Source organism: Lissotriton vulgaris, chromosome 5 (assembly GCF_964263255.1).
Source record: "Lissotriton vulgaris chromosome 5, aLisVul1.2, whole genome shotgun sequence".
NCBI classification, from domain to species: Eukaryota; Metazoa; Chordata; class Amphibia; order Caudata; family Salamandridae; genus Lissotriton; species Lissotriton vulgaris.
Window position 1 is genome coordinate 5,124,094 of NC_141693.1, and position 12,461 is coordinate 5,136,554.

A 12,461-nucleotide genomic window follows, 5' to 3' on the forward strand; every position below is an offset into this window, starting at 1 on the left:
AAACCTAAAAACCACAAACTATGTGGGTGCCTACCGTGTACCATCTAGTAGGTCAGTGGATTCTCACCTGTATTGAAATATAAGGGACAGACACGAGACATACATGCAAAAATTATGAAAAAACAGCATTGTATACACTGTGCAACACATATATTGGCCTTACATCCCATGTGGGACAAATATAGTAAAAAATAAAGGGACTCACCCAAAGAATTTATGGGGAAAGGCCTCACCTCGCCTGGCACTCGCTCAGGTCTAAAAAGAGGCCCCGCTCTGAGGAAATAGAAAAGGTAACAACATATCCATTTTCAAAAGATTATATTGAAAGTAACAGATTAATGATATTTTAATCCATGTTCATTATGAGTGTTCCTCAAACTACCTATTTAAAACATAAAGCAGTGGACAAAAGGATGTGGTCCAAAGGCCAGTCAAGGCTGACCGATGACACTTAACAAGCATTCTCTAAGACATAAAAATGTATGTTGGTAGAGCAAGAATTTAACCAACATCAACTTGAGAAAAAGAGATCAGTCCAGGAAAACAGGTTAGCAAGGTACTCCAAAGCCAGTATTCAAAAGGAGTCACTGCGGCGGGCTCAATCGCTTCTTGAAAGGGAACATTTCAACCCACCTGTCCGTCGGTACCTCGGGCTTTAACTAAGCCAAGGGGGAGGTACCGAGGTCAGGGTAGACTGTGCTTTTAAAGCCCACCGGCTGACCAGAGTGGAAACCGCCAACCGTGGCCGGTGATTGGTCCACGCGTGGGCCAATCACATCGCCTATATGGCCATATCAACCAATAGGCCCAACGGACATGGAAACCGCCAACCGTGGCCGGTGATTGGTCCACGCGTGGGCCAACCACATCGCCTATATGGCCATATCAACCACACAAACTAGTCGTGTGACTAAAAAGTATGCAAACGGCCCATTGGATAGCGGGCTGTTTCAGCGTTCACCATTGGTCCGTGATCGACCAATCACAGTGCTCAAAAAACGGCTTGTTGCCATCCATAGCCAGCTCAGCACTGAATCCTCGAGACATGAAAATGACTGATTCTAGACACTTATATACACCTGAAGGAAAGAGGGGAGGGAGAACTCCGCCTTTGTTGGCGAGTTTGATTGTTATACTCTGGTCCTTTGACAGAGTGTTGAGCGCCAATCTTTCTTTATTGACAGATTTTGAAAGGTGTCATGTTTGGAGAGATCCAGAGAGTCTATTTGGTGGACCACTGCCTTTTCAAAGGCACCAGACTTGGGCGGTACCTGTTGTAATAAGGGAGTGAAAGTCAATTTCTTTTTAAGACCGGTGTTAGTATCTGGGTCCGGTTGATTTTCATCCCTTGTCGTGTCAGCAAAGAAAAAATGGAGGCGAACCTTCCGGAAGAATTTTACCACTTCCCCACGTAATTGGAAAGCATCTCCACTCTGTGTGGGGACCAATCCCAAGCCCTTGTTAAGGACTTGATGTTCTATTGTGTTCAAAGTACGTGTACTTAGGTTTATTACCAAATCCTCCTGACTCCCTTGGGGAACATCAAAGGAACGTCAAACTTAAGACAAAATCCTAACTTTAGTACTACGAAATGCCTTCTGTGAATACCAAAAGTAGTAAGTTTAGGATTTTGTCTTAAGTTAGTTCTGTGAATAGGCCCCTACGGGTACTGCTCTGAAAACCACCCCCCATGTATAGACTCATATCATTTCCCCTGTTAGACACTTGGTTAGTCTAGAATTCAGAATAGCAACAGATCCATTGGGGTCGTTACATGGTTTTCATGCAAATCTAACAAGTTTATGTTGTTTAAACATTTTGTATATATTAATGTTGTGTGCTTATGATTATTGTTTTCAGTGAATGTTGAGATTACCAGTGCAAGTCATTTGAAAAATAGGTGTCTCTGTACTTTTCACACATTCAAAAAAAATCTGATAAAAATTTTTGATAGCGAAAAAGAGTGGTTAAAATAAATAAACCATGCAAACAGAGAGAATAGTTGTCTGTTTGTGGCTCTAAAGCAATAAGAGCTTAAGGAGTGACGGAGCCAGGTCCCCTTTTTTGTGTTTTGAATTTTGGAAAGTTGGCATTTTGTTGCCTTCAGCAACCCTGATACACAACCCTGTGACACTGACACCAGAGCTATCCCTCTGGTTACACAGCTCTCTCATGCTACGAGATCAGACAGCAGAGCTATCCCACAGGATACACAACCTATGACAGCAGAGCTATCCCTCGGGTTACACAGCTCTCTCATGCTCCGAGATCAGACAGCAGAGCTATCCCACAGGATACACAACCTGTGACAGCAGAGCTATCCCTCGGGTTACACAGCTGCCTTGTGCTACGAGATCAGACAGCAGAGCTATCCCACAGGATACACAACCTGTGACAGCAGAGCTATCCCTCGGGTTACACAGCTGTCTTGCGCTACGAGATCAGACAGCAGAGCTATCCCACAGGATACACAACCTGTGACAGCAGGGCTATCCCTCGGGTTACACAGCTCTCTCATGCTCCGAGATCAGACAGCAGAGCTATCCCACAGGATGCACAACCTGTGACAGCAGAGCTATCCCTCGGGTTACACAGCTGTCTTGTGCTACGAGATCAGACAGCAGAGCTATCCCACAGGATACACAACCTGTGACAGCAGAGCTATCCCTCAGGTTACACAGCTCTCTCATGCTCTGAGAGCAGACAGCAGAGCTATCCCACAGGATACACAACCTGTGACAGCAGAGCTATCCCTCAGGTTACACAGCTCTCTCATGCTCCGAGAGCAGACAGCAGAGCTATCCCACAGGATACACAACCTGTGACAGCAGGGCTATCCCTCGGGTTACACAGCTCTCTCACGCTCCGAGTTCAGACAGCAGAGCTATCCCACAGGATACACAACCTGTGACAGCAGAGCTATCCCTCGGGTTACACAGCTCTCTCACGCTCCGAGTTCAGACAGCAGAGCTATCCCACAGGATACACAACTTGTAACAGCAGAGCTATCCCTCGGGTTACACAGCTCTCTCATGCGCAGAGAACAGACAGCAGAGCTATCCCACACAATACACAACCTGTGACAGCAGAGCTATCCCTCGGGTTACACAGCTCTCTCATGCTCCGAGATCAGACAGCAGAGCTATCCCTCAGGTTACACAGCTCTCTCATGCTCCGAGATCAGACAGCAGAGCTATCCCACAGGATACACAACCTGTGACAGCAGGGCTATCCCTCGGGTTACACAGCTCTCTCATGCTCCGAGATCAGACAGCAGAGCTATCCCACAGGATACACAACCTGTGACAGCAGAGCTATCCCTCGGGTTACACAGCTCTCTCACGCTCCGAGTTCAGACGGCAGAGCTATCCCACAGGATACACAACTTGTAACAGCAGAGCTATCCCTCGGGTTACACAGCTCTCTCATGCTCCGAGATCAGACAGCAGAGCTATCCCACAGGATACACAACCTGTGACAGCAGGGCTATCCCTCGGGTTACACAACTCTCTCATGCTCCGAGATCAGACAGCAGAGCTATCCCTCAGGTTACACAGCTCTCTCATGCTCCGAGATCAGACAGCAGAGCTATCCCACAGGATACACAACCTGTGACAGCAGGGCTATCCCTCGGGTTACACAGCTCTCTCATGCTCCGAGATCAGACAGCAGAGCTATCCCACAGGATACACAACCTGTGACAGCAGGGCTATCCCTCGGGTTACACAGCTCTCTCATGCTCCGAGATCAGACAGCAGAGCTATCCCACAGGATACACAACCTGTGACAGTAGAGTTATCCCTCGGGTTACACAGCTCTCTCATGCTCCGAGATCAGACAGCAGAGCTATCCCACAGGATACACAACCTGTGACAGCAGGGCTATCCCTCGGGTTACACAGCTTTCTCATGCTCCGAGAGCAGACAGCAGAGCTATCCCACAGGATACACAACTTGTGACAGCAGAGCTATCCCTCTGGTGACACAGCTCCCATGCTCTGAGCTCAGACAGCAGAGCTATCCCACAGGATACACAACCTGTGACAGCAGAGCTATCCCTCGGGTTACACAGCTGTCTTGTGCTACGAGATCAAACAGCAGAGCTATCCCACAGGATACACAACCTGTGACAGCAGAGCTATCCCTCGGGTTAAACAGCTCTCTCATGCTCCGAGATCAGACAGCAGAGCTATCCCTCTGGTGACACAGCTCCCATGCTCTGAGCTCAGACAGCAGAGCTATCCCTCGGGTTACACAGCGCTCCCATGCTCTGAGCTCAGACAGCAGCGCTATCCCTCAGGTTAGGTGGCCCCCGGCTCTGCGGGGCCTGCTCCGAGGCCCCTCTCTCCAGGGTCTCATCCTCCCTGTGGGGCTGGTGGAGCCGCCCCGCGGCAGCTGCTGCAGCATCAGCCTCACCTGAGTGACTGCATTCCAGCCGCCTCACCTGTGGGCGGGGCGGAGGATGGAGGGGGCGTGGCCGTGCGCAGGTGGGGGCTCCCTCCCTGCTCCAGGTGATCCCTCCCTGCTCCCGCCTGGAGATCACAGATCCCGAGGACCGACCCCACACGGCCGACGTGAGCGGCGAGCGATCAACCCAGGGGGGCCTGAGGGGCCGGGGCTGTCACCACAGGTGCGGAAACCTGTGGCCAACAAACGCACGTCACACAGATGCCAAGGTGCAAGGTAACGGGGGCTGTTAGGGGTGCATGGCACAGATGCAGAGGGCGCTGTCCTATAGGACGAAACCTCAGGTACACAAAGGGTTGTGTCACAGGATCGTGTCTTAAGCACGGAGGGCGCTGTCCTATAGGGGGATGCCTCAGGTACACACAGGGTTGTGTCACAGGTTCATGTCTTACACAGGGGGCGCTGTGCTGTAGGATGAAACGTCAGGCACACACCGGGTTGTGACAGGTTCTTACACTGGGAGGGGCTGTGCTATAGGAATTCAGTGGTCGAAGTGGGCGGGATCGGCAGGCCACGGCGTGCCCCTACTTCTTTGATTTCATAGAGTCCGTTCCCTTCTTTCCTATTTAAATCTGCCTCCCGGACGGCAGAAAGCGCCAGGGCGGACAGTGAAGGCGCAGAAGGAAAAGCACCCCTCTCCTGGGTGCCAGAGAGGACAGGGGCAGTGCCAGCTCTCCTTCCGCTGGCAGCTGCCCCCCCTCTGTGTCCCCCTCTTCCCTCTCTCTGTCTCTCACTGTAGGAGAGTAGGGTCTGCAATCCTATGATCACCCAGATTTTTTGCTTTTGTTTCACTGGTTTACGACTTTCTCTGGCTGTGGGCCTGCCAATCAGACCCACAGCCTGGCTGTTCTCTTTCTAAATTACGATATGTACCCTAGGTGCATTTACCAATTGGTACTGGGCCACCTTATCAGACCCCGTAACGCAGGGCATAGGTGTACCCAGGGCCGCCAGGGGCTGCAGCATGTATTATGCCACCCCTGGCTGGCCTCTTAAATTTGACACAACTGGCTGCACGACAGCTGGGGCGAAGACGTGTAACCACCCTTCGCTTTAGGTATAGTAGCCCTATATCTAACCATACAATGGACACTCGAGTCACTATCAGTCACTCCTATGGCAGGCCTTATCAATCCTGAAGGCAGAGTGCGTGGGCTCGTGTGAGCTAGGTTCAGGCCCGAGCCGAGCCCGGCTGCAGCTTGCGGAGTCAAGCCCCAATAGCTGTTCCATGATAACGCGTACCATATCGGTAACTCCGGTATCGCGTTATCAAGACATGTCGAGTAAGGTGTCATACGAATCGGGGTGCTGCCCTCTCACCAACTCTGGCGATGAGGTTAGTATCCCACCCTTCTAGAGGGACACGACATGTACGTAACTGTGAACCCCGGTTAAAGTTAACTGAAGCCTCAGCTCCACAAAATGGATGCTGCCACCACAGACACAAGTCTGACCTCCTGCTGCTGGGAGTCCTTCCAGCGAGGAGCACTTGGACAAAGGGTTTCCTGTCGAGGGCGCTGTTCGCACCGTCCCAGACAGGGTTTGTGTATTCTGGGTAAGTAGGGCTTTGGCGAGAAGGTGACTGCGGAGTGGCACCCCGGTGCTCACTACGCATCTGCCGGTTGGAACCAGTTCCAGGGGCGACAGCCCTGGCCTGGGGAAAGCCCGGCAGGGGAGAGGGGCGTAACTACCCCCCTTCCTGGTCCCACCCTTAGGGCAGGACCTAGTCATGTACCCACCCCTTTCTTTAGGATAAAGACCGGAGCGGGGACCCTTCCAAATTAGATCATCTTTGAATCAAGAATACTTTCTACGAAAGGACTTCAAGACTCTTCTCAAGATTTCTCCCTTGTGGCTAAGGAGTAGTCACCCTGCATCAGCGGGCACCAACTAAGAACTCTGCGGTTTGCTGCAAGTCCTTCCTCAAGGATCCGACGGCCCAGCTCGACGAGAACCGGCTTCCCTGGCACCTCTGACCTCTACCCACGTCATCAGCTCAGCTGTGATCTGTGGGTGCGACGAGACCTCGAGGGACCGGCCATCATCAGAACCTGCACGCTCTTAAAAACCAGCACGACCATCGAGGTAACTCTCTGGTGAGTGCTCTGGGGTCCGAGAAGCCCCGACCCTGAGCCGCTCTAGCACCGAAGTGCAGTCTCCCAGCATCTCCACGATCTGCGTGGGGCCCTTCTGCTCGCTGCTCAGCACGTTGTCTGGTCACTCGCCGCTGGCTTGTGCCCTTCTGTGACGACATCCGAGAATCATCACTGCTGGTCTGGTTGCTCCAGACTGGCCCTTGCTTCCATCTTTGCGAGAAGCACCCCGGACCCTCCTGGTCCACTCAAGACGCCATCTTAGGCCCACCCCGTGGCCCTGAGATCTGCCAAGGCTTGTTGCCCCATCCTGGGCCCAGCGACGCCGACAGCATCATCCTTCGTGGGACAGCTCGCACCTCCACCGGGGTCGCCGACAACGCCTCCTGGTCCGTGAGACTGCAGAGCCTAGCGTCGCCCACTCACCTAGTCGAGGTGACGGCCAACCGGTGCCTTCCTGGTACCCTCTGACTACTGGCTAGTAGTACGAACTTGGTCCCCTCTGCTTTCAGGTTTCATCAATCTCCGATCCAGGCTTGGATCTCTACGAACTATTCAGCACTGGTCGCCGGCCAGCAACTCCTTTCTTCCGGCTCCTGGCTCGTCAGCGAAGACCCCGACGCCTGTAAGACTTGTGCAGCCGCAGCCCTCGTGGCTAGGTAACTCGGCATTTCGGTGCCTGCATAGCCTCCTTACTCTAGGGTCCCGAGTCCCTCGCTTCCGACTTGCCTTATCGGGTCCGCCCGAGACCTTAACCTTTCCGTGTCCTCGGACACTTGTTTTAATTGTGCACTTGAAGTATTTGCTAAAGAGATTTGGTTTGTGCTTAGTACCCTGTCCTCATAAAGAGTACAGGGCTGTTGTGATTCTTAATAAATATCCTGTTTATTTTCATAACACTTGTGTGGTGTCCTTTCACTGGGTGTTCAAGGGGTACATGTGTGGTAAACAGCTGGCTTAACACGCCCTCTCGAGTCTTTAGCCTTAGACTGCTCGTATCCACGCTACTAGGATAGCTGGTCTATAGGTTGACTTACAACCAGACACCATAAGGGTCGTTGGAACGATACATAGCGGTCGCTAGAATAGCGAACGTTGCATATCGGGCCAACTTCTCACATTGGTGGCAGCGGTGGGATTTGAGCTTGCTGTTGTTTTACCACACGTATCCTAAGAATATCTTGTTGAAAGATCGCATAAGTACTGTTAGTACATATAACTAAAGCTTAGAATACTCTGAGTTCTACTGAACCAGCTGTTGTAGCTCCTCAAGGCTTAGCACACCTTGGCTGCAACTCTTAGCAAGGGAACAGTAGGGAAACACATAGTGTAGGTAGGTGCATCACTTACACCACACTAGAAACAGTATGTCGGACAAAGGAGGAAACTCTGAGTCTCCCCTTGTGTCAGTTGACCCTCCACAGGTCATCCCTTCAAGATATACTGCGCTTAACTTCCATGAGTTACGACAAGTATGTACCTCTAGGAAGATTAAGCAAGGGGCTAACCCCACCACCTCCTTTATGATTGGTCTCCTCGAGACTTATGATGCCAGAAAGGCTGAGAAGCTTCTTAGCCATTCTAATCCAGAAGGAGACATGCCTCCCCTCGAGGGAACCCGAGACGATCCTGACCTCATCCACCTCGCAACTGAGAACGAAGATGGGGAGGAAGATGAGGATGAGGATCTCTCCGGGGATGAGGCAGATAAGGGACAGGTAGAAGTCGTCAGACTAAGCAGGTCCAACTTAAGCAAACATGATAGCGGTACTGGGGGACCCCTGGGGCCACTATCAGGTCAGCTTAACATTGGGAATGGACGAGCCAGATCTCTGTCGAGAGGCTCTGGCAGATCCCTTCAAACCAATGGCTCTCACAACTCGTCTCGGAGAGGGATGACGTCCCCTCAGAGGAGAGTGTACGAAGCTAAGGAAAGGGCAGCTAATCTAAGGATCGAAAGGGAAGAACTTGCCCTGGCCAAAGAGAGGCTTGCCTTTGCAAGAGAGCAACAGTTAAGTGGGGTAGTCCCCACTGGTGGCAGCAATGTACCTAGCAATAGGGAAAAGAGTTTCGATACGAAACACCTTGGGAAGATAGTGCCCCCCTTTAAACAAGGGGACGACATCCACAAATGGATTACTGCTTTGGAGAGGGCCTGCACTGTGCAGGGCGTTCCCCAGAGTCAGTGGGCAGCTATCTTGTGGCTCTCCTTTGAAGGAAAAGGAAGAGACAAGCTCCTCACCACAAGGGTAGAGGATGCGAACGATTACCAAGTCTTGAAAAATACACTCGTTGAAGGGTTCGGCCTAACCACTGAACAGTACAGGGTGCTGTTCAGGGATACCCAGAAAACGCAGTCTCAAGATTGGTCTGATTTTGTCGATTGTGCCACTAAGGCTTTTGAGGGCTGGTTGCTGGGCAGTAAGGTTACTGATTACGAAGGATTGTATAATTTGATGATGAGAGAACAAATTTTAAACAATTGTCAGAACCAGTTGTTGCATCAGCATCTTGTCGACTCGGATCTGACCTCTCCCCAAGAATTGGGAAAGAAGGCAGACAGATGGGTTCGTACGAGAGTTAAACAGAACCAGGGCCAGAATCAAGGTGGTCAGAAGAAAGCAGACCAGAAGGGTAAAGATTCTAAGGGGGAACAAAATGACCAGAAGTCTTCGACAGGTCCCCAACAACCCAAAGAGGGTGGGGGTCAGGCTCCCCAAAAGAAGAAAGAAGGCCAATCCAAAAGATGGTGCCAGTACTGTAAAAGTAAATCTCACTGGTTTAGTGAGTGCACCAAGAAAGGAGGAGGGCAGACTCCTGCCACTGCAGCCCCTAAGGCACCTGTGCCCCCTAGTACAGTCAGCAGTGGTAGTGCGCCTCCCAAGGGTTTAGTAGGGTTAACCCTGGGTTCTGAGGGGCGTGACAACTTAGTTGGCACACTCACTCAGGCTGTCCTTGTCAGTACAGGGGACGTGGACGTGTCCCCTGACGTAAGCCCCAATTCTTTGGGCAAATACCGACAGACGCCTTTCATAAATGGAAAGATGGCTCAGGCCTATAGGGACACTTGTGCCAGCGTCACCATGGTGACGCCTAACTTTGTGGACCCTGGACAGATCATGCCAGGTACAGAATTCCTGGTGACCAATGCAAGCAATGTCACTACCAATCACAGTATGGCAATTGTAGCTTTCTCCTGGGGAGGGGTAACTGGCCAAAAGAAGGTTGTAGTTAGTCCAGACCTCCCAGTGGATTGTTTGTTGGGCAATGATTTGGAGTCGTCACAATGGTCAGAAGTGGAGCGCCGGACTCACATGGAAATGTTAGGTTTGCCAGCACATGTGTTCGCTGTGACTAGGTCACAGGTCAGGAAATGCCCCACTGAACAGGTGCTGGATCCTGGAACAACGGACCAGACACCTCCCAAGAAAAAGAGCAGTAGGGTTAAGGCTGCGCCTTCCCCCTTGCCCCAGGTCGAGGATCAAGTCTCAGAGGAGGCTGACCTACAGGAATTGCGGGAAACTGAGCCTAGGGAATTCGAACTTGATCAAGTTGAATTCTTGGGTTCAGGGGGACCCTCAAGGGAAGACCTGGGGAAGGACCAGTTAGACTGCCCTTCTCTTGAACCCCTCAGACAGCAGGCTGCTGCTGAGGCTGCTGGGAACGCCACAGGTACCCACAAGGTATACTGGGAAGATAGACTCCTGTACACTGAGTCAAGAGACCCCAAGCCTGGCATGACCAGGAGGCTGGTTGTACCCTTGTCTCAGCGTGGTTTCCTACTTACCTTGGCCCACAAGATTCCCTTAGCAGGTCACTTGGGCCAGACGAAAACGTGGGACAGGCTCGTCTCACACTTTCACTGGCCTCACATGAACGAAGATACCAAGGAGTTTTGCCGCTCCTGTGTCACTTGCCAAGCCAGTGGTAAGTCAGGTGGCACGACAAAGGCCCCCCTTATACCACTGCCTGTGGTGGGGGTACCCTTTGAACGGGTGGGGATCGACATCGTCGGTCCCATGGAACCACCAACAGCATCAGGGCACAAGTTTATACTGGTGGTAGTGGATCATGCCACCAGGTATCCTGAAGCTATTCCCCTTAGGACCACTACAGCCCCTGTTGTGGCAAGAGCCCTAGTTGGAGTGTTCTCCAGAGTGGGCTTCCCTAAGGAGGTCGTCTCCGACAGAGGTGCAAACTTTATGTCGAGCTACTTAACTGCTATGTGGAAGGAATGTGGTGTTAACTACAAGTTCACTACACCCTATCACCCACAATGCAATGGGCTTGTTGAGAGATTCAACAGGACCCTAAAAGGGATGATTCATGGACTACCGGAAAAGCTTCGGCGTAGATGGGACGTCCTGATCCCCTGCCTCTTGTTCGCCTACAGAGAAGTCCCACAGAAGGGGGTTGGCTACAGCCCTTTTGAACTTTTGTACGGGCATCCTGTAAGGGGACCCCTGTGTTTGGTGAAGGAAGGATGGGAGAGACCTCTCAAAAAGCCTGCAACCAACATAGTGGACTATGTGCTTGGCCTCCGCTCGCGGATGGCTGAATACATGGAAAAGGCATCTGAAAACCTTAAGGCCAGTCAAGAACTCCAAAAAGCTTGGCATGACCAAAAGGCTGTCTTGACTGTTTACCAGCCCGGACAGAAGGTGTGGGTGTTGGAGCCAGTGGCCCCAGCAGCACTCAAGGACAAATGGTCCGGGCCCTACACCATCCTGGAGAAAAAGGGAGAGGTCACCTACCTGGTCGACCTGGGAACTCCCCGAAGCCCCCACAGGGTGCTTCATGTCAACAGGCTAAAAGCATATGTCGACAGGAAGGACATGAGTTTGCTCATGGCCCTAGATGAGGGACAGGAGGAGGAGAGTGACCCTCTCCCCGACCTGCTCACTCAGAATCCTGACGATGGATCGGTAGATGGTGTTGTCTTTTGTGGCAGCCTCTCCGAACACCAACAGAGCGACTGTAAACAGGTTCTTCAGTCGTTCAGACATATGTTTTCTCTAACACCCAGCCAGACCGATTGGTGTACCCATGAGGTTGACACTGGTGACAGCTTGCCCGTGAAGAGTAAAATCTACCGGCAGCCTGATCACGTTAGAGACTGCATCAAGAGTGAAGTGCAGAAAATGTTGGAACTGGGAGTCATTGAACCCTCGGATAGCCCTTGGGCTAGTCCCGTAGTTCTAGTGCCGAAACCTCACACCCAGGGTGGTAAGAGAGAGATGAGGTTTTGCGTAGACTACAGGGGTCTCAATGCAGTCACTAAGACTGACGCCCACCCAATACCAAGGGCGGACGAGCTTATCGATAGATTGGCTTCGGCCAACTACTTAAGTACGTTTGACCTGACCGCTGGGTATTGGCAAATCAGGTTAGCTGAGGACGCCAAGCCTAAAACCGCATTTTCAACCCCTGGTGGGCATTATCAGTTCGTGGTGATGCCCTTTGGTCTGAAAAATGCACCTGCCACCTTCCAAAGGTTGGTGAATCAAGTCCTTACTGGGCTGGATGACTTCTGTGTGGCGTATCTTGACGATATCGCTGTCTTTAGCTCCACCTGGGAGGATCACCTGGTCCACCTGCGGAAGACGTTAGAGGCACTGCAAGCAGCAGGTCTCACTATCAAGGCCACCAAGTGCCAGATAGGGCAGACACAGGTTGTATACCTGGGCCACCTTGTAGGTGGAGGCCAGGTTCAGCCACTGGAGAGCAAAATACAGTCAATCAGGGACTGGGCTCCTCCAACCACCCAGACTCAGGTCCGAGCTTTCTTGGGCCTGACTGGATACTACCGGAAGTTTGTCAGGAACTATGGTTCCATCGTGACACCATTAAACGAACTGACAAGCAAGAAAATGCCAAAAAAGGTTCAGTGGACAGCGAGCTG

General features: G+C 51.8%; 1 protein-coding gene across 1 annotated transcript in view; it reads left to right on the plus strand.

The window, feature by feature from the left end:
* The first annotated feature begins 4,558 nt into the window (after positions 1–4,558).
* Positions 4,559–12,461, plus strand: part of B3GALT4 (beta-1,3-galactosyltransferase 4) — a 210,469-nt gene continuing 202,566 nt past the window's right edge. The window contains exon 1 of the mRNA XM_086920625.1: positions 4,559–4,682. The gene's annotated coding sequence lies outside the window, so the exon portion shown is untranslated. The remainder of the gene's footprint in view (positions 4,683–12,461) is intronic.